A 21,444-nucleotide genomic window follows, 5' to 3' on the forward strand; every position below is an offset into this window, starting at 1 on the left:
AACAGATAAGTAGGACTTACAAAAATGCAGGAATGGAGATTCCATCAAAGGAATTGCAATTGGAGGAGAAAAAAACAAAATTTGGGAAATTTTGTGACTCTAAGGAAATGTCCCAGGATTATATAAGGGGCAGTGCAAGTGACCAAAACATGCCAAAACTAAGCTCACAGAGGTTAAAAAAGCAGGGGAAAAAGACACACAGGAAGACAAAACTTGTAGGAGAAGATATGAGGGACATGGCATGGATACTTAAAAAAAAGGAAAAAATCTTTCCCAAAGTCAAAGCCATCAAATTGCAGGCAGGCCATACGCCATCAAGTGCAGGCACATGCAGCAAAACTTGCCAAAACTGATCCCTACTGAAGGCCAAAACAGATAAGAAGGACTTACAAAAATGCTGGAATGGAGATACCATCAAAGGAATTTCAATTGGAGGAGAAAAAAACAAAATTTGGGAAATTTTGTGACTCTAAGGAAATGGCCCAGGATTATATCAGGGGCAGTGCAAGTGACCAAAAGATGCCAAAACTAAGCTCACAGAGGTTGCAAAAGCAGGGGAAACAGACAAAAAGGAAGACAAAACTTGTAGGAGAAGATATGAGGGACATGGCATGGATACTTAAAAAAAAGGAAAAAATCTTTCCAAAAGTCAAAGCCATCAAAATTCAGGCAGGCCATACGCCATCAAGTGCAGGCATATGTAGCAAAACTTGCCAAAACTGATCCCTACTGAAGGCCAAAACAGATAAGTAGGTCTTACAAAAATGCAGGAATGGAGATTCCATCAAAGGAATTGCAATTGGAGGAGAAAAAAACAAAATTTGGTAAATTTTGTGACTCTAAGGAAATGTCCCAGGATTATATCAGGGGCAGTGCAAGTGACCAAAACATGCCAAAACTAAGCTCACAGAGGTTGGAAAAGCAGGGGAAAAAGACAAAAAGGAAGACAAAACTTGTAGGAGAAGATATGAGGGACATGTCATGGATACTTAAAAAAAAGGAAAAAATTTTCCCAAAGTCAAAGCCATCAAAATGCAGGCAGGCCATACGCCATCAAGTGCAGGCACATGCAGCAAAACTTGCCAAAACTGATCCCTACTGAAGGCCAAAACAGATAAGAAGGACTTACAAACACGCTGGAATGGAGATACCATCAAAGGAATTTCAATTGGAGGAGAAAAAAATAAAATTTGGGAAATTTTGTGACTCTAAGGAAATGGCCAAGGATTATATCAGGGGCAGTGCAAGTGACTAAAACATGCCAAAACTAAGCTCACAGAGGTTGCAAAAGCAGGGGAAACAGACAAAAAGGAAGACAAAACTTGTAGGAGAAGATATGAGGGACATGTCATGGATACTTAAAAAAAAGGAAAAAATCTTTCCAAAAGTCAAAGCCATCAAAATGCAGGCAGGCCATACGCCATCAAGTGCAGGCACATGCAGCAAAACTTGCCAAAACTGATCCCTACTGAAGGCCAAAACAGATAATAGGACTTACAAAAATGCAGGAATGGAGATTCCATCAAAGGAATTGCAATTGGAGGAGAAAAAAACAAAATTGGGGAAATTTTGTGACTCTAAGGAAATGGCCCAGGACTATATCAGGGGCAGTGCAAAGGACCAAAAGATGCCAAAACTAAGCTCACAGAGGTTGCAAAAGCAGGGGAAAAAGACAATAGGGAAGACAAAACTTGTAGGAGAAGATAGGAGGGACATGGCATGGATACTTAAAAAAAAGGAAAAAAATCTTTCCCAAAGTCAAAGCCATCAAAAGGCATGGCATGCCATCAAGGACAGGGACATGCACCAAAGATTCCTCTATTGGTCCCCATTGAAATCGCAAGATTCCATTTCCCTTCCCGAAAGGAAATTTCATTTCCTTTCGGGAAGGGAAAAGGAATCTTGCTACTCCCAAAAGAAAGGCTTACAAACACTCTGGAAAGGAGATAGCTTCAAATGAAATGCAATTGAAAAAAGCAGAAAATCGGGAATTTTAGTGTCTTCAAAAAATAGCCTGTGAGGAAATCAGCTGCATTGCAAGTGACCAAAACATGCCAAAACTAAGCTCACAGTTGTTAAAAAGCAGGGGAAAAAGACAAAAAGGAAGACAAAACTTGTAGGAGAAGATATGAGGGACATGGCATGGATACTTAAAAAAAAGGAAAAAATTTTTCCCAAAGTCAAAGCCATCAAAATGCAGGCAGGCCATACGCCATCAAGTGCAGGCACATGCAGCAAAACTTGCCAAAACTGATCCCTACTGAAGGCCAAAACAGATAAGAAGGACTTACAAACACGCTGGAATGGAGATACCATCAAAGGAATTTCAATTGGAGGAGAAAAAAACAAAATTTGGGAAATTTTGTGACTCTAAGGAAATGGCCAGGACTATATCAGGGGCAGTGCAAAGGACCAAAAGATGCCAAAACTAAGCTCACAGAGGTTGCAAAAGCAGGGGAAAAAGACAATAGGGAAGACAAAACTTGTAGGAGAAGATATGAGGGACATGGCATGGATACTTAAAAAAAAGGAAAAAATTTTTCCCAAAGTCAAAGCCATCAAAATGCAGGCAGGCCATACGCCATCAAGTGCAGGCACATGCAGCAAAACTTGCCAAAACTGATCCCTACTGAAGGCCAAAACATATAAGTAGGACTTACAAAAATGCTGGAATGGAGATTCCATCAAAGGAATTGCAATTGGAGGAGAAAAAAACAAAATTTGGGAAATTTTGTGACTCTAAGGAAATGGCCCAGGATTATATTAGTGGCAGTGCAAGTGACCAAAACATGCCAAAACTAAGCTCACAGATGTTGCAAAAGCAGGGGAAAAAGACAATAGGGAAGACAAAACTTGTAGGAGAAGATATGAGGGACATGGCATGGATACTTAAAAAAAAGGAAAAAAATCTTTCCCAAAGTCAAAGCCATCAAAAGGCATGGCATGCCATCAAGGACAGGGACATGCACCCAAGATTCCTCTATTGGTCCCCATTGAAATCGCAAGATTCCTTTTCCCTTCCCGAAAGGAAATGAAATTTCCTTTCGGGAAGGGAAAAGGAATCTTGCGACTCCCAAAAGAAAGGCTTACAAACACTCTGGAAAGGAGATAGCTTCAAATGAAATGCAATTGAAAAAAGCAGAAAATCGGGAATTTTAGTGTCTTCAAAAAATAGCCTGTGAGGAAATCAGCTGCATTGCAAGTGACCAAAACATGCCAAAACTAAGCTCACAGTTGTTAAAAAGCAGGGGAAAAAGACAAAAAGGAAGACAAAACTTGTAGGAGAAGATATGAGGGACATGGCATGGATACTTAAAAAAAAGGAAAAAATTTTTACCAAAGTCAAAGCCATCAAAATGCAGTCAGGCCATACGCCATCAAGTGCAGGCACATGCAGCAAAACTTGCCAAAACTGATCCCTACTGAAGGCCAAAATAGATAAGAAGGACTTACAAAAATGCTGGAATGGAGATACCATCAAAGGAATTTCAATTGGAGGAGAAAAAAACAAAATTTGGGAAATTTTGTGACTCTAAGGAAATGGCCCAGGACTACATCAGCGGCAGTTCAAAGGACCAAAACATTCCAAAACTAAGCTCACAGAGGTTGCAAAAGCAGGGGAAAAAGACAAAAAGGAAGACAAAACTTGTAGGAGAAGATATGAGGGACATGGCATGGATACTTAAAAAAAAGGAAAAAATTTTTCCCAAAGTCAAAGCCATCAAAATGCAGGCAGGCCATACGCCATCAAGTGCAGGCACATGCAGCAAAACTTGCCAAAACTGATCCCTACTGAAGGCCAAAACATATAAGTAGGACTTACAAAAATGCTGGAATGGAGATTCCATCAAAGGAATTGCAATTGGAGGAGAAAAAAACAAAATTTGGGAAATTTTGTGACTCTAAGGAAATGGCCCAGGACTACATCAGCGGCAGTGCAAAGGACCAAAAGATGCCAAAACTAAGCTCACAGAGGTTGCAAAAGCAGGGGAAAAAGACAATAGGGAAGACAAAACTTGTAGGAGAAGATATGAGGGACATGGCATGGATACTTAAAAAAAAGGAAAAAATTTTTCCCAAAGTCAAAGCCATCAAAATGCAGGCAGGCCATACGCCATCAAGTGCAGGCACATGCAGCAAAACTTGCCAAAACTGATCCCTACTGAAGGCCAAAACAGATAAGAAGGACTTACAAACACGCTGGAATGGAGATACCATCAAAGGAATTTCAATTGGAGGAGAAAAAAACAAAATTTGGGAAATTTTGTGACTCTAAGGAAATGGCCCAGGACTACATCAGCGGCAGTTCAAAGGACCAAAACATTCCAAAACTAAGCTCACAGAGGTTGCAAAAGCAGGGGAAAAAGACAAAAAGGAAGACAAAACTTGTAGGAGAAGATATGAGGGACATGGCATGGATACTTAAAAAAAAGGAAAAAATTTTTCCCAAAGTCAAAGCCATCAAAATGCAGGCAGGCCATACGCCATCAAGTGCAGGCACATGCAGCAAAACTTGCCAAAACTGATCCCTACTGAAGGCCAAAACATATAAGTAGGACTTACAAAAATGCTGGAATGGAGATTCCATCAAAGGAATTGCAATTGGAGGAGAAAAAAACAAAATTTGGGAAATTTTGTGACTCTAAGGAAATGGCCCAGGACTACATCAGCGGCAGTGCAAAGGACCAAAACATGCCAAAACTAAGCTCACAGAGGTTGCAAAAGCAGGGGAAAAAGACAAAAAGGAAGACAAAACTTGTAGGAGAAGATATGAGGGACATGGCATGGATACTTAAAAAAAAGGAAAAAATTTTTCCCAAAGTCAAAGCCATCAAAATGCAGGCAGGCCATACGCCATCAAGTGCAGGCACATGCAGCAAAACTTGCCAAAACTGATCCCTACTGAAGGCCAAAACAGATAAGAAGGACTTACAAACATGCTGGAATGGAGATACCATCAAAGGAATTGCAATTGGAGGAGAAAAAAACAAAATTTGGGAAATTTTGTGACTCTAAGGAAATGGCCCAGGATTATATCAGGGGCAGTGCAAGTGACCAAAACATGCCAAAACTAAGCTCACAGATGTTGCAAAAGCAGGGGAAAAAGACAATAGGGAAGACAAAACTTGTAGGAGAAGATATGAGGGACATGGCATGGATACTTAAAAAAAAGGAAAAAAATCTTTCCCAAAGTCAAAGCCATCAAAAGGCATGGCATGCCATCAAGGACAGGGACATGCACCCAAGATTCCTCTATTGGTCCCCATTGAAATCGCAAGATTCCTTTTCCCTTCCCGAAAGGAAATGAAATTTCCTTTCGGGAAGGGAAAAGGAATCTTGCGACTCCCAAAAGAAAGGCTTACAAACACTCTGGAAAGGAGATAGCTTCAAATGAAATGCAATTGAAAAAAGCAGAAAATCGGGAATTTTAGTGTCTTCAAAAAATAGCCTGTGAGGAAATCAGCTGCATTGCAAGTGACCAAAACATGCCAAAACTAAGCTCACAGTTGTTAAAAAGCAGGGGAAAAAGACAAAAAGGAAGACAAAACTTGTAGGAGAAGATATGAGGGACATGGCATGGATACTTAAAAAAAAGGAAAAAATTTTTACCAAAGTCAAAGCCATCAAAATGCAGTCAGGCCATACGCCATCAAGTGCAGGCACATGCAGCAAAACTTGCCAAAACTGATCCCTACTGAAGGCCAAAATAGATAAGAAGGACTTACAAAAATGCTGGAATGGAGATACCATCAAAGGAATTTCAATTGGAGGAGAAAAAAACAAAATTTGGGAAATTTTGTGACTCTAAGGAAATGGCCCAGGACTACATCAGCGGCAGTTCAAAGGACCAAAACATTCCAAAACTAAGCTCACAGAGGTTGCAAAAGCAGGGGAAAAAGACAAAAAGGAAGACAAAACTTGTAGGAGAAGATATGAGGGACATGGCATGGATACTTAAAAAAAAGGAAAAAATTTTTCCCAAAGTCAAAGCCATCAAAATGCAGGCAGGCCATACGCCATCAAGTGCAGGCACATGCAGCAAAACTTGCCAAAACTGATCCCTACTGAAGGCCAAAACAGATAAGAAGGACTTACAAACATGCTGGAATGGAGATACCATCAAAAGAATTGCAATTGGAGGAGAAAAAAACAAAATTTGGGAAATTTTGTGACTCTAAGGAAATGGCCAGGACTATATCAGGGGCAGTGCAAAGGACCAAAAGATGCCAAAACTAAGCTCACAGAGGTTGCAAAAGCAGGGGAAAAAGACAATAGGGAAGACAAAACTTGTAGGAGAAGATAGGAGGGACATGGCATGGATACTTAAAAAAAAGGAAAAAAATCTTTCCCAAAGTCAAAGCCATCAAAAGGCATGGCATGCCATCAAGGACAGGGACATGCACCAAAGATTCCTCTATTGGTCCCCATTGAAATCGCAATATTCCTTTTCCCTTCCCGAAAGGAAATTTCATTTCCTTTCGGGAAGGGAAAAGGAATCTTGCGACTCCCAAAAGAAAGGCTTACAAACACTCTGGAAAGGAGATAGCTTCAAATGAAATGCAATTGAAAAAAGCAGAAAATCGGAAATTTTAGTGTCTTCAAAAAATAGCCTGTGAGGAAATCAGCTGCATTGCAAGTGACCAAAACATGCCAAAACTAAGCTCACAGATGTTAAAAAGCAGGGGAAAAAGACACACAGGAAGACAAAACTTGTAGGAGAAGATATGAGGGACATGGCATGGATACTTAAAAAAAAGGAAAAAATCTTTCCCAAAGTCAAAGCCATCAAAATGCAGGCAGGCCATACGCCATCAAGTGCAGGCACATGCAGCAAAACTTGCCAAAACTGATCCCTACTGAAGGCCAAAACATATAAGTAGGACTTACAAAAATGCTGGAATGGAGATTCCATCAAAGGAATTGCAATTGGAGGAGAAAAAAACAAAATTTGGGAAATTTTGTGACTCTAAGGAAATGGCCCAGGACTACATCAGCGGCAGTGCAAAGGACCAAAAGATGCCAAAACTAAGCTCACAGAGGTTGCAAAAGCAGGGGAAAAAGACAATAGGGAAGACAAAACTTGTAGGAGAAGATATGAGGGACATGGCATGGATACTTAAAAAAAAGGAAAAAATTTTTCCCAAAGTCAAAGCCATCAAAATGCAGGCAGGCCATACGCCATCAAGTGCAGGCACATGCAGCAAAACTTGCCAAAACTGATCCCTACTGAAGGCCAAAACAGATAAGAAGGACTTACAAACACGCTGGAATGGAGATACCATCAAAGGAATTTCAATTGGAGGAGAAAAAAACAAAATTTGGGAAATTTTGTGACTCTAAGGAAATGGCCAGGACTATATCAGGGGCAGTGCAAAGGACCAAAAGATGCCAAAACTAAGCTCACAGAGGTTGCAAAAGCAGGGGAAAAAGACAATAGGGAAGACAAAACTTGTAGGAGAAGATATGAGGGACATGGCATGGATACTTAAAAAAAAGGAAAAAATTTTTCCCAAAGTCAAAGCTATCAAAATGCAGGCAGGCCATACGCCATCAAGTGCAGGCACATGCAGCAAAACTTGCCAAAACTGATCCCTACTGAAGGCCAAAACATATAAGTAGGACTTACAAAAATGCTGGAATGGAGATTCCATCAAAGGAATTGCAATTGGAGGAGAAAAAAACAAAATTTGGGAAATTTTGTGACTCTAAGGAAATGGCCCAGGATTATATTAGTGGCAGTGCAAGTGACCAAAACATGCCAAAACTAAGCTCACAGATGTTGCAAAAGCAGGGGAAAAAGACAATAGGGAAGACAAAACTTGTAGGAGAAGATATGAGGGACATGGCATGGATACTTAAAAAAAAGGAAAAAAATCTTTCCCAAAGTCAAAGCCATCAAAAGGCATGGCATGCCATCAAGGACAGGGACATGCACCCAAGATTCCTCTATTGGTCCCCATTGAAATCGCAAGATTCCTTTTCCCTTCCCGAAAGGAAATGAAATTTCCTTTCGGGAAGGGAAAAGGAATCTTGCGACTCCCAAAAGAAAGGCTTACAAACACTCTGGAAAGGAGATAGCTTCAAATGAAATGCAATTGAAAAAAGCAGAAAATCGGGAATTTTAGTGTCTTCAAAAAATAGCCTGTGAGGAAATCAGCTGCATTGCAAGTGACCAAAACATGCCAAAACTAAGCTCACAGTTGTTAAAAAGCAGGGGAAAAAGACAAAAAGGAAGACAAAACTTGTAGGAGAAGATATGAGGGACATGGCATGGATACTTAAAAAAAAGGAAAAAATTTTTACCAAAGTCAAAGCCATCAAAATGCAGTCAGGCCATACGCCATCAAGTGCAGGCACATGCAGCAAAACTTGCCAAAACTGATCCCTACTGAAGGCCAAAATAGATAAGAAGGACTTACAAAAATGCTGGAATGGAGATACCATCAAAGGAATTTCAATTGGAGGAGAAAAAAACAAAATTTGGGAAATTTTGTGACTCTAAGGAAATGGCCCAGGACTACATCAGCGGCAGTTCAAAGGACCAAAACATTCCAAAACTAAGCTCACAGAGGTTGCAAAAGCAGGGGAAAAAGACAAAAAGGAAGACAAAACTTGTAGGAGAAGATATGAGGGACATGGCATGGATACTTAAAAAAAAGGAAAAAATTTTTCCCAAAGTCAAAGCCATCAAAATGCAGGCAGGCCATACGCCATCAAGTGCAGGCACATGCAGCAAAACTTGCCAAAACTGATCCCTACTGAAGGCCAAAACATATAAGTAGGACTTACAAAAATGCTGGAATGGAGATTCCATCAAAGGAATTGCAATTGGAGGAGAAAAAAACAAAATTTGGGAAATTTTGTGACTCTAAGGAAATGGCCCAGGACTACATCAGCGGCAGTGCAAAGGACCAAAACATGCCAAAACTAAGCTCACAGAGGTTGCAAAAGCAGGGGAAAAAGACAAAAAGGAAGACAAAACTTGTAGGAGAAGATATGAGGGACATGGCATGGATACTTAAAAAAAAGGAAAAAATTTTTCCCAAAGTCAAAGCCATCAAAATGCAGGCAGGCCATACGCCATCAAGTGCAGGCACATGCAGCAAAACTTGCCAAAACTGATCCCTACTGAAGGCCAAAACAGATAAGAAGGACTTACAAACATGCTGGAATGGAGATACCATCAAAGGAATTTCAATTGGAGGAGAAAAAAACAAAATTTGGGAAATTTTGTGACTCTAAGGAAATGGCCCAGGATTATATCAGGGGCAGTGCAAGTGACCAAAACATGCCAAAACTAAGCTCACAGATGTTGCAAAAGCAGGGGAAAAAGACAATAGGGAAGACAAAACTTGTAGGAGAAGATATGAGGGACATGGCATGGATACTTAAAAAAAAGGAAAAAAATCTTTCCCAAAGTCAAAGCCATCAAAAGGCATGGCATGCCATCAAGGACAGGGACATGCACCCAAGATTCCTCTATTGGTCCCCATTGAAATCGCAAGATTCCTTTTCCCTTCCCGAAAGGAAATGAAATTTCCTTTCGGGAAGGGAAAAGGAATCTTGCGACTCCCAAAAGAAAGGCTTACAAACACTCTGGAAAGGAGATAGCTTCAAATGAAATGCAATTGAAAAAAGCAGAAAATCGGGAATTTTAGTGTCTTCAAAAAATAGCCTGTGAGGAAATCAGCTGCATTGCAAGTGACCAAAACATGCCAAAACTAAGCTCACAGTTGTTAAAAAGCAGGGGAAAAAGACAAAAAGGAAGACAAAACTTGTAGGAGAAGATATGAGGGACATGGCATGGATACTTAAAAAAAAGGAAAAAATTTTTACCAAAGTCAAAGCCATCAAAATGCAGTCAGGCCATACGCCATCAAGTGCAGGCACATGCAGCAAAACTTGCCAAAACTGATCCCTACTGAAGGCCAAAATAGATAAGAAGGACTTACAAAAATGCTGGAATGGAGATACCATCAAAGGAATTTCAATTGGAGGAGAAAAAAACAAAATTTGGGAAATTTTGTGACTCTAAGGAAATGGCCCAGGACTACATCAGCGGCAGTTCAAAGGACCAAAACATTCCAAAACTAAGCTCACAGAGGTTGCAAAAGCAGGGGAAAAAGACAAAAAGGAAGACAAAACTTGTAGGAGAAGATATGAGGGACATGGCATGGATACTTAAAAAAAAGGAAAAAATTTTTCCCAAAGTCAAAGCCATCAAAATGCAGGCAGGCCATACGCCATCAAGTGCAGGCACATGCAGCAAAACTTGCCAAAACTGATCCCTACTGAAGGCCAAAACAGATAAGAAGGACTTACAAACATGCTGGAATGGAGATACCATCAAAAGAATTGCAATTGGAGGAGAAAAAAACAAAATTTGGGAAATTTTGTGACTCTAAGGAAATGGCCAGGACTATATCAGGGGCAGTGCAAAGGACCAAAAGATGCCAAAACTAAGCTCACAGAGGTTGCAAAAGCAGGGGAAAAAGACAATAGGGAAGACAAAACTTGTAGGAGAAGATAGGAGGGACATGGCATGGATACTTAAAAAAAAGGAAAAAAATCTTTCCCAAAGTCAAAGCCATCAAAAGGCATGGCATGCCATCAAGGACAGGGACATGCACCAAAGATTCCTCTATTGGTCCCCATTGAAATCGCAATATTCCTTTTCCCTTCCCGAAAGGAAATTTCATTTCCTTTCGGGAAGGGAAAAGGAATCTTGCGACTCCCAAAAGAAAGGCTTACAAACACTCTGGAAAGGAGATAGCTTCAAATGAAATGCAATTGAAAAAAGCAGAAAATCGGAAATTTTAGTGTCTTCAAAAAATAGCCTGTGAGGAAATCAGCTGCATTGCAAGTGACAAAAACATGCCAAAACTAAGCTCACAGATGTTAAAAAGCAGGGGAAAAAGACACACAGGAAGACAAAACTTGTAGGAGAAGATATGAGGGACATGGCATGGATACTTAAAAAAAAGGAAAAAATCTTTCCCAAAGTCAAAGCCATCAAAATGCAGGCAGGCCATACGCCATCAAGTGCAGGCACATGCAGCAAAACTTGCCAAAACTGATCCCTACTGAAGGCCAAAACAGATAAGAAGGACTTACAAACACGCTGGAATGGAGATACCATCAAAGGAATTTCAATTGGAGGAGAAAAAAACAAAATTTGGGAAATTTTGTGACTCTAAGGAAATGGCCCAGGACTACATCAGCGGCACTTCAAAGGACCAAAACATTCCAAAACTAAGCTCACAGAGGTTGCAAAAGCAGGGGAAAAAGACAAAAAGGAAGACAAAACTTGTAGGAGAAGATATGAGGGACATGGCATGGATACTTAAAAAAAAGGAAAAAATTTTTCCCAAAGTCAAAGCCATCAAAATGCAGGCAGGCCATACGCCATCAAGTGCAGGCACATGCAGCAAAACTTGCCAAAACTGATCCCTACTGAAGGCCAAAACAGATAAGAAGGACTTACAAACATGCTGGAACGGAGATACCATCAAAGGAATTGCAATTGGAGGAGAAAAAAACAAAATTTGGGAAATATTGTGACTCTAAGGAAATGGCCCAGGATTATATCAGGGGCAGTGCAAGTGACCAAACATGCCAAAACTAAGCTCACAGATGTTGCAAAAGCAGGGGAAAAAGACAATAGGGAAGACAAAACTTGTAGGAGAAGATAGGAGGGACATGGCATGGATACTTAAAAAAAAGGAAAAAAATCTTTCCCAAAGTCAAAGCCATCAAAAGGCATGACATGCCATCAAGGACAGGGACATGCACCAAAGATTCCTCTATTGGTCCCCATTGAAATCGCAAGATTCCTTTTCCCTTCCCGAAAGGAAATTTCATTTCCTTTCGGGAAGGAAAAAGGAATCTTGCGACTCCCAAAAGAAAGGCTTACAAACACTCTGGAAAGGAGATAGCTTCAAATGAAATGCAATTGAAAAAACCAGAAAATCGGAAATTTTAGTGTCTTCAAAAAATAGCCTGTGAGGAAATCAGCTGCATTGCAAGTGACCAAAACATGCCAAAACTAAGCTCACAGAGGTTGCAAAAGCAGGGGACAAAGACAAAAAGGAAGACAAAACTTGTAGGAGAAGATATGAGGGACATGGCATGGATACTTAAAAATAGGAAAAAATTTTTCCCAAAGTCAAAGCCATCAAAATGCAGGCAGGCCATACGCCATCAAGTGCAGGCACATGCAGCAAAACTTGCCAAAACTGATCCCTACTGAAGGCCAAAACAGATAAGAAGGACTTACAAACACGCTGGAATGGAGATACCATCAAAGGAATTTCAATTGGAGGAGAAAAAAACAAAATTTGGGAAATTTTGTGACTCGAAGGAAATGGCCCAGGATTATATCAGGGGCAGTGCAAGTGACCAAAACATGCCAAATCTAAGCTCACAGATGTTAAAAAGCAGGGGAAAAAGACAAAAAGGAAGACAAAACTTGTAGGAGAAGATAGGAGGGACATGGCATGGATACTTAAAAAAAAGGAAAAAAATCTTTCCCAAAGTCAAAGCCATCAAATTGCAGGCAGGCCATACGCCATCAAGTGCAGGCACATGCAGCAAAACTTGCCAAAACTGATCCCTACTGAAGGCCAAAACAGATAAGAAGGACTTACAAAAATGCTGGATGGAGATTCCATCAAAGGAATTTCAATTGGAGGAGAAGAAAACAAAATTTGGGAAATTTTGTGACTCTAAGGAAATGGCCCAGGACTACATCAGGGGCAGTGCAAAGGACCAAAAGATGCCAAAACTAAGCTCACAGATGTTGCAAAAGCAGGGGAAAAAGACAATAGGGAAGACAAAACTTGTAGGAGAAGATATGAGGGACATGGCATGGATACTTAAAAAAAAGGAAAAAATTTTTCCCAAAGTCAAAGCCATCAAAATGCAGGCAGGCCATACGCCATCAAGTGCAGGCACATGCAGCAAAACTTGCCAAAACTGATCCCTACTGAAGGCCAAAACAGATAAGAAGGACTTACAAACATGCTGGAATGGAGATACCATCAAAAGAATTGCAATTGGAGGAGAAAAAAACAAAATTTGGGAAATTTTGTGACTCTAAGGAAATGGCCAGGACTATATCAGGGGCAGTGCAAAGGACCAAAAGATGCCAAAACTAAGCTCACAGAGGTTGCAAAAGCAGGGGAAAAAGACAATAGGGAAGACAAAACTTGTAGGAGAAGATAGGAGGGACATGGCATGGATACTTAAAAAAAACGAAAAAAATCTTTCCCAAAGTCAAAGCCATCAAAAGGCATGGCATGCCATCAAGGACAGGGACATGCACCAAAGATTCCTCTATTGGTCCCCATTGAAATCGCAAGATTCCATTTCCCTTCCCGAAAGGAAATTTCATTTCCTTTCGGGAAGGGAAAAGGAATCTTGCGACTCCCAAAAGAAAGGCTTACAAACACTCTGGAAAGGAGATAGCTTCAAATGAAATGCAATTGAAAAAAGCAGAAAATCGGGAATTTTAGTGTCTTCAAAAAATAGCCTGTGAGGAAATCAGCTGCATTGCAAGTGACCAAAACATGCCAAAACTAAGCTCACAGTTGTTAAAAAGCAGGGGAAAAAGACAAAAAGGAAGACAAAACTTGTAGGAGAAGATATGAGGGACATGGCATGGATACTTAAAAAAAAGGAAAAAATCTTTCCCAAAGTCAAAGCCATCAAAATGCAGGCAGGCCATACGCCATCAAGTGCAGGCACATGCAGCAAAACTTGCCAAAACTGATCCCTACTGAAGGCCAAAACAGATAAGAAGGACTTACAAACACGCTGGAATGGAGATACCATCAAAGGAATTTCAATTGGAGGAGAAAAAAACAAAATTTGGGAAATTTTGTGACTCTAAGGAAATGGCCCAGGATTATATCAGGGGCAGTGCAAGTGACCAAAACATGCCAAAACTAAGCTCACAGAGGTTGCAAAAGCAGGGGAAAAAGACAATAGGGAAGACAAAACTTGTAGGAGAAGATATGAGGGACATGGCATGGATACTTAAAAAAAACGAAAAAATCTTTCCCAAAGTCAAAGCCATCAAAAGGCATGGCATGCCATCAAGGACAGGGACATGCACCAAATATTCCTCTATTGGTCCCCATTGAAATCGCAAGATTCCATTTCCCTTCCCGAAAGGAAATGAAATTTCCTTTCGGGAAGGGAAAAGGAATCTTGCGACTCCCAAAAGAAAGGCTTACAAACACTCTGGAAAGGAGATAGCTTCAAATGAAATGCAATTGAAAAAAGCAGAAAATCGGAAATTTTAGTGTCTTCAAAAAATAGCCTGTGAGGAAATCAGCTGCATTGCAAGTGACCAAAACATGCCAAAACTAAGCTCACAGTTGTTAAAAAGCAGGGGAAAAAGACAAAAAGGAAGACAAAACTTGTAGGAGAAGATATGAGGGACATGGCATGGATACTTAAAAAAAAGGAAAAAATTTTTCCCAAAGTCAAAGCCATCAAAATGCAGGCAGGCCATACGCCATCAAGTGCAGGCATATGTAGTAAAACTTGCCAAAACTGATCCCTACTGAAGGCCAAAACAGATAAGAAGGACTTACAAACACGCTGGAATGGAGATACCATCAAAGGAATTTCAATTGGAGGAGAAAAAAACAGAATTTGGGAAATTTTGTGACTCTAAGGAAATGGCCCAGGATTATATCAGGGGCAGTGCAAGTGACCAAAACAGGCCAAAACTAAGCTCACAGAGGTTGCAAAAGCAGGGGAAAAAGACAATAGGGAAGACAAAACTTGTAGGAGAAGATATGAGGGACATGGCATGGATACTTAAAAAAAAGGAAAAAATCTTTCCCAAATCAAAGCCATCAAAAGGCATGGCAGGCCATACGCCATCAAGTGCAGGCACATGCAGCAAAACTTGCCAAAACTGATCCCTACTGAAGGCCAAAACAGATAAGTAGGACTTACAAAAACGCTGGAATGGAGATACCATCAAAGGAATTTCAATTGGAGGAGAAAAAAACAAAATTTGGGAAATTTTGTGACTCTAAGGAAATGGCCCAGGATTATATCAGGGGCAGTGCAAAGGACCAAAAGATGCCAAAACTAAGCTCACAGAGGTTGCAAAAGCAAGGGAAAAAGACAATAGGGAAGACAAAACTTGTAGGAGAAGATATGAGGGACATGGCATGGATACTTAAAAAAAAGGAAAAAATCTTTCCCAAAGTCAAAGCCATCAAAAGGCATGGCAGGCCATACGCCATCAAGTGCAGGCACATGCAGCAAAACTTGCCAAAACTGATCCCTACTGAAGGCCAAAACAGATAAGTAGGACTTACAGAAACGCTGGAATGGAGATACCATCAAAGGAATTTCAATTGGAGGAGAAAAAAACAAAATTTGGGAAATTTTGTGACTCTAAGGAAATGGCCCAGGATTATATCAGGGGCAGTGCAAGTGACCAAAACAGGCCAAAACTAAGCTCACAGATGTTGCAAAAGCAGGGGAAACAGACAAAAAGGAAGACAAAACTTGTAGGAGAAGATATGAGGGACATGGCATGGATACTTAAAAAAAAGGAAAAAATCTTTCCCAAAGTCAAAGCCATCAAAATGCAGGCAGGCCATACGCCATCAAGAGCAGGCACATGCAGCAAAACTTGCCAAAACTGATCCCTACTGAAGGCCAAAACAGATAAGAAGGACTTACAAACACGCTGGAATGGAGATACCATCAAAGGAATTTCAATTGGAGGAGAAAAAAACAAAATTTGGGAAATTTTGTGACTCTAAGGAAATGGCCCAGGATTATATCAGGGGCAGTGCAAAGGACCAAAACATGCCAAAACTAAGCTCACAGAGGTTGCAAAAGCAGGGGAAAAAGACAATAGGGAAGACAAAACTTGTCGGAGAAGATATGAGGGACATGGCATGGATACTTAAAAAAAAGGAAAAAATCTTTCCCAAAGTCAAAGCCATCAAAAGGCATGGCATGCCATCAAGGACAGGGACATGCACCAAAGATTCCTCTATTGGTCCCCATTGAAATCGCAAGATTCCTTTTCCCTTCCCGAAAGGAAATTTCATTTCCTTTCGGGAAGGGAAAAGGAATCTTGCGACTCCCAAAAGAAAGGCTTACAAACACTCTGGAAAGGAGATAGCTTCAAATGAAATGCAATTGAAAAAACCAGAAAATCGGGAATTTTAGTGTCTTCAAAAAATAGCCTGTGAGGAAATCAGCTGCATTGCAAGTGACCAAAACATGCCAAAACTAAGCTCACAGTTGTTAAAAAGCAGGGGAAAAAGACAAAAAGGAAGACAAAACTTGTAGGAGAAGATATGAGGGACATGGCATGGATACCTAAAAAAAAGGAAAAAATTTTTCCCAAAGTCAAAGCCATCAAAATGCAGGCAGGCCATACGCCATCAAGTGCAGGCACATGCAGCAAAACTTGCCAAAACTGATCCCTACTGAAGGCCAAAACAGATAGGAAGGACTTACAAACACGCTGGAATGGAGATACCATCAAAGGAATTTCAATTGGAGGAGAAAAAAACAAAATTTGGGAAATTTTGTGACTCTAAGGAAATGGCCCAGGATTATATCAGGGGCAGTGCAAGTGACCAAAACAGGCCAAAACTAAGCTCACAGATGTTGCAAAAGCAGGGGAAACAGACAAAAAGGAAGACAAAACTTGTAGGAGAAGATATGAGGGACATGGCATGGATACTTAAAAAAAAGGAAAAAATCTTTCCCAAAGTCAAAGCCATCAAAATGCCGGCAGGCCATACGCCATCAAGTGCAGGCACATGCAGCAAAACTTGCCAAAACTGATCCCTACTGAAGGCCAAAACAGATAAGAAGGACTTACAAACACGCTGGAATGGAGATACCATCAAAGGAATTTCAATTGGAGGAGAAAAAAACAAAATTTGGGAAATTTTGTGACTCTAAGGAAATGGCCCAGGATTATATCAGGGGCAGTGCAAAGGACCAAAACATGCCAAAACTAAGCTCACAGAGGTTGCAAAAGCAGGGGAAAAAGACAATAGGGAAGACAAAACTTGTAGGAGAAGATATGAGGGACATGGCATGGATACTTAAAAAAAAGGAAAAAATCTTTCCCAAAGTCAAAGTCATCAAAAGGCATAGCATGCCATCAAGGACAGGGACATGCACCAAAGATTCCTCTATTGGTCCCCATTGAAATCGCAAGATTCCATTTCCCTTCCCGAAAGGAAATGAAATTTCCTTTTGGGAAGGGAAAAGGAATCTTGCGACTCCCAAAAGAAAGGCTTACAAACACTCTGGAAAGGAGATAGCTTCAAATGAAATGCAATTGAAAAAAGCAGAAAATCGGGAATTTTAGTGTCTTCAAAAAATAGCCTGTGAGGAAATCAGCTGCATTGCAAGTGACCAAAACATGCCAAAACTAAGCTCACAGAGGTTGCAAAAGCAGGGGAAACAGACAAAAAGGAAGACAAAACTTGTAGGAGAAGATATGAGGGACATGGCATGGATACTTAAAAAAAAGGAAAAAATTTTTCCCAAAGTCAAAGCCATCAAAATGCAGGCAGGCCATACGCCATCAAGTGCAGGCATATGTAGCAAAACTTGCCAAAACTGATCCCTACTGAAGGCCAAAACAGATAAGAAGGACTTACAAACACGCTGGAATGGAGATACCATCAAAGGAATTTCAATTGGAGGAGAAAAAAACAAAATTTGGGAAATTTTGTGACTCTAAGGAAATGGCCCAGGATTATATCAGGGGCAGTGCAAAGGACCAAAACATGCCAAAACTAAGCTCACAGAGGTTGCAAAAGCAGGGGAAACAGACAAAAAGGAAGACAAAACTTGTAGGAGAAGATATGAGGGACATGGCATGGATACTTAAAAAAAAGGAAAAAATCTTTCCCAAAGTCAAAGCCATCAAAAGGCATGGCATGCCATCAAGGACAGGGACATGCACCAAAGATTCCTCTATTGGTCCCCATTGAAATCGCAAGATTCCTTTTCCCTTCCCGAAAGGAAATTTCATTTCCTTTCGGGAAGGGAAAAGGAATCTTGCGACTCCCAAAAGAAAGGCTTACAAACACTCTGGAAAGGAGATAGCTTCAAATGAAATGCAATTGAAAAAACCAGAAAATCGGGAATTTTAGTGTCTTCAAAAAATAGCCTGTGAGGAAATCAGCTGCATTGCAAGTGACCAAAACATGCCAAAACTAAGCTCACAGTTGTTAAAAAGCAGGGGGAAAAGACAAAAAGGAAGACAAAACTTGTAGGAGAAGATATGAGGGACATGGCATGGATACTTAAAAAAAAGGAAAAAATTTTTCCCAAAGTCAAAGCCATCAAAATGCAGGCAGGCCATACGCCATCAAGTGCAGGCATATGTAGTAAAACTTGCCAAAACTGATCCCTACTGAAGGCCAAAACAGATAAGAAGGACTTACAAACACGCTGGAATGGAGATACCATCAAAGGAATTTCAATTGGAGGAGAAAAAAACAGAATTTGGGAAATTTTGTGACTCTAAGGAAATGGCCCAGGATTATATCAGGGGCAGTGCAAGTGACCAAAACAGGCCAAAACTAAGCTCACAGAGGTTGCAAAAGCAGGGGAAAAAGACAATAGGGAAGACAAAACTTGTAGGAGAAGATATGAGGGACATGGCATGGATACTTAAAAAAAAGGAAAAAATCTTTCCCAAAGTCAAAGCCATCAAAAGGCATGGCAGGCCATACGCCATCAAGTGCAGGCACATGCAGCAAAACTTGCCAAAACTGATCCCTACTGAAGGCCAAAACAGATAAGAAGGACTTACAAACACGCTGGAATGGAGATACCATCAAAGGAATTTCAATTGGAGGAGAAAAAAACAAAATTTGGGAAATTTTGTGACTCTAAGGAAATGGCCCAGGATTATATCAGGGGCAGTGCAAGTGACCAAAACAGGCCAAAACTAAGCTCACAGAGGTTGCAAAAGCAGGGGAAACAGACAAAAAGGAAGACAAAACTTGTAGGAGAAGGTATGAGGGACATGGCATGGATACTTAAAAAAAAGGAAAAAATCTTTCCCAAAGTCAAAGCCATCAAAATGCAGGCAGGCCATACGCCATCAAGTGCAGGCACATGCAGCAAAACTTGCCAAAACTGATCCCTACTGAAGGCCAAAACAGATAAGAAGGACTTACAAACACGCTGGAATGGAGATACCATCAAAGGAATTTCAATTGGAGGAGAAAAAAACAAAATTTGGGAAATTTTGTGACTCTAAGGAAATGGCCCAGGATTATATCAGGGGCAGTGCAAAGGACCAAAACATGCCAAAACTAAGCTCACAGAGGTTGCAAAAGCAGGGGAAAAAGACAATAGGGAAGACAAAACTTGTAGGAGAAGATATGAGGGACATGGCATGGATACTTAAAAAAAAGGAAAAAATCTTTCCCAAAGTCAAAGCCATCAAAAGGCATGGCATGCCATCAAGGACAGGGACATGCACCAAAGATTCCTCTATTGGTCCCCATTGAAATCGCAAGATTCCTTTTCCCTTCCCGAAAGGAAATTTCATTTCCTTTCGGGAAGGGAAAAGGAATCTTGCGACTCCCAAAAGAAAGGCTTACAAACACTCTGGAAAGGAGATAGCTTCAAATGAAATGCAATTGAAAAAACCAGAAAATCGGGAATTTTAGTGTCTTCAAAAAATAGCCTGTGAGGAAATCAGCTGCATTGCAAGTGACCAAAACATGCCAAAACTAAGCTCACAGTTGTTAAAAAGCAGGGGAAAAAGACAAAAAGGAAGACAAAACTTGTAGGAGAAGATATGAGGGACATGGCATGGATACCTAAAAAAAAGGAAAAAATTTTTCCCAAAGTCAAAGCCATCAAAATGCAGGCAGGCCATACGCCATCAAGTGCAGGCATATGTAGCAAAACTTGCCAAAACTGATCCCTACTGAAGGCCAAAACAGATAAGAAGGACTTACAAACACGCTGGAATGGAGATACCATCAAAGGAATTTCAATTGGAGGAGAAAAAAACAAAATTTGGGAAATTTTGTGACTCTAAGGAAATGGCCCAGGATTATATCAGGGGCAGTGCAAGTGACCAAAACAGGCCAAAACTAAGCTCACAGAGGTTGCAAAAGCAGGGGAAACAGACAATAGGGAAGACAAAACTTGTAGGAGAAGATATGAGGGACATGGCATGGATACTTAAAAAAAAGGAAAAAATCTTTCCCAAAGTCAAAGCCATCAAAAGGCATGGCAGGCCATACGCCATCAAGTGCAGGCACATGCAGCAAAACTTGCCAAAACTGATCCCTACTGAAGGCCAAAACAGATAAGTAGGACTTACAAAAACGCTGGAATGGAGATACCATCAAAGGAATTTCAATTGGAGGAGAAAAAAACAAAATTTGGGAAATTTTGTGACTCTAAGGAAATGGCCCAGGATTATATCAGGGGCAGTGCAAGTGACCAAAACAGGCCAAAACTAAGCTCACAGAGGTTGCAAAAGCAGGGGAAACAGACAAAAAGGAAGACAAAACTTGTAGGAGAAGATATGAGGGACATGGCATGGATACCTAAAAAAAAGGAAAAAATTTTTCCCAAAGTCAAAGCCATCAAAATGCAGGCAGGCCATACGCCATCAAGTGCAGGCATATGTAGCAAAACTTGCCAAAACTGATCCCTACTGAAGGCCAAAACAGATAAGAAGGACTTACAAACACGCTGGAATGGAGATACCATCAAAGGAATTTCAATTGGAGGAGAAAAAAAGAAAATTTGGGAAATTTTGTGACTCTAAGGAAATGGCCCAGGATTATATCAGGGGCAGTGCAAAGGACCAAAACATGCCAAAACTAAGCTCACAGAGGTTGCAAAAGCAGGGGAAAAAGACAATAGGGAAGACAAAACTTGTAGGAGAAGATATGAGGGACATGGCATGGATACTTAAAAAAAAGGAAAAAATCTTTCCCAAAGTCAAAGCCATCAAAAGGCATGGCATGCCATCAAGGACAGGGACATGCACCAAAGATTCCTCTATTGGTCCCCATTGAAATCGCAAGATTCCTTTTCCCTTCCCGAAAGGAAATTTCATTTCCTTTCGGGAAGGGAAAAGGAATCTTGCGACTCCCAAAAGAAAGGCTTACAAACACTCTGGAAAGGTGATAGCTTCAAATGAAATGCAATTGAAAAAACCAGAAAATCGGGAATTTTAGTGTCTTCAAAAAATAGCCTGTGAGGAAATCAGCTGCATTGCAACTGACCAAAACATGCCAAAACTAAGCTCACAGTTGTTAAAAAGCAGGGGGAAAAGACAAAAAGGAAGACAAAACTTGTAGGAGAAGATATGAGGGACATGGCATGGATACTTAAAAAAAAGGAAAAAATTTTTCCCAAAGTCAAAGCCATCAAAATGCAGGCAGGCCATAC

The sequence above is a fragment of the Ammospiza nelsoni genome, chromosome 3, assembly GCF_027579445.1.
Source record: "Ammospiza nelsoni isolate bAmmNel1 chromosome 3, bAmmNel1.pri, whole genome shotgun sequence".
Classification (NCBI taxonomy): Eukaryota; Metazoa; Chordata; class Aves; order Passeriformes; family Passerellidae; genus Ammospiza; species Ammospiza nelsoni.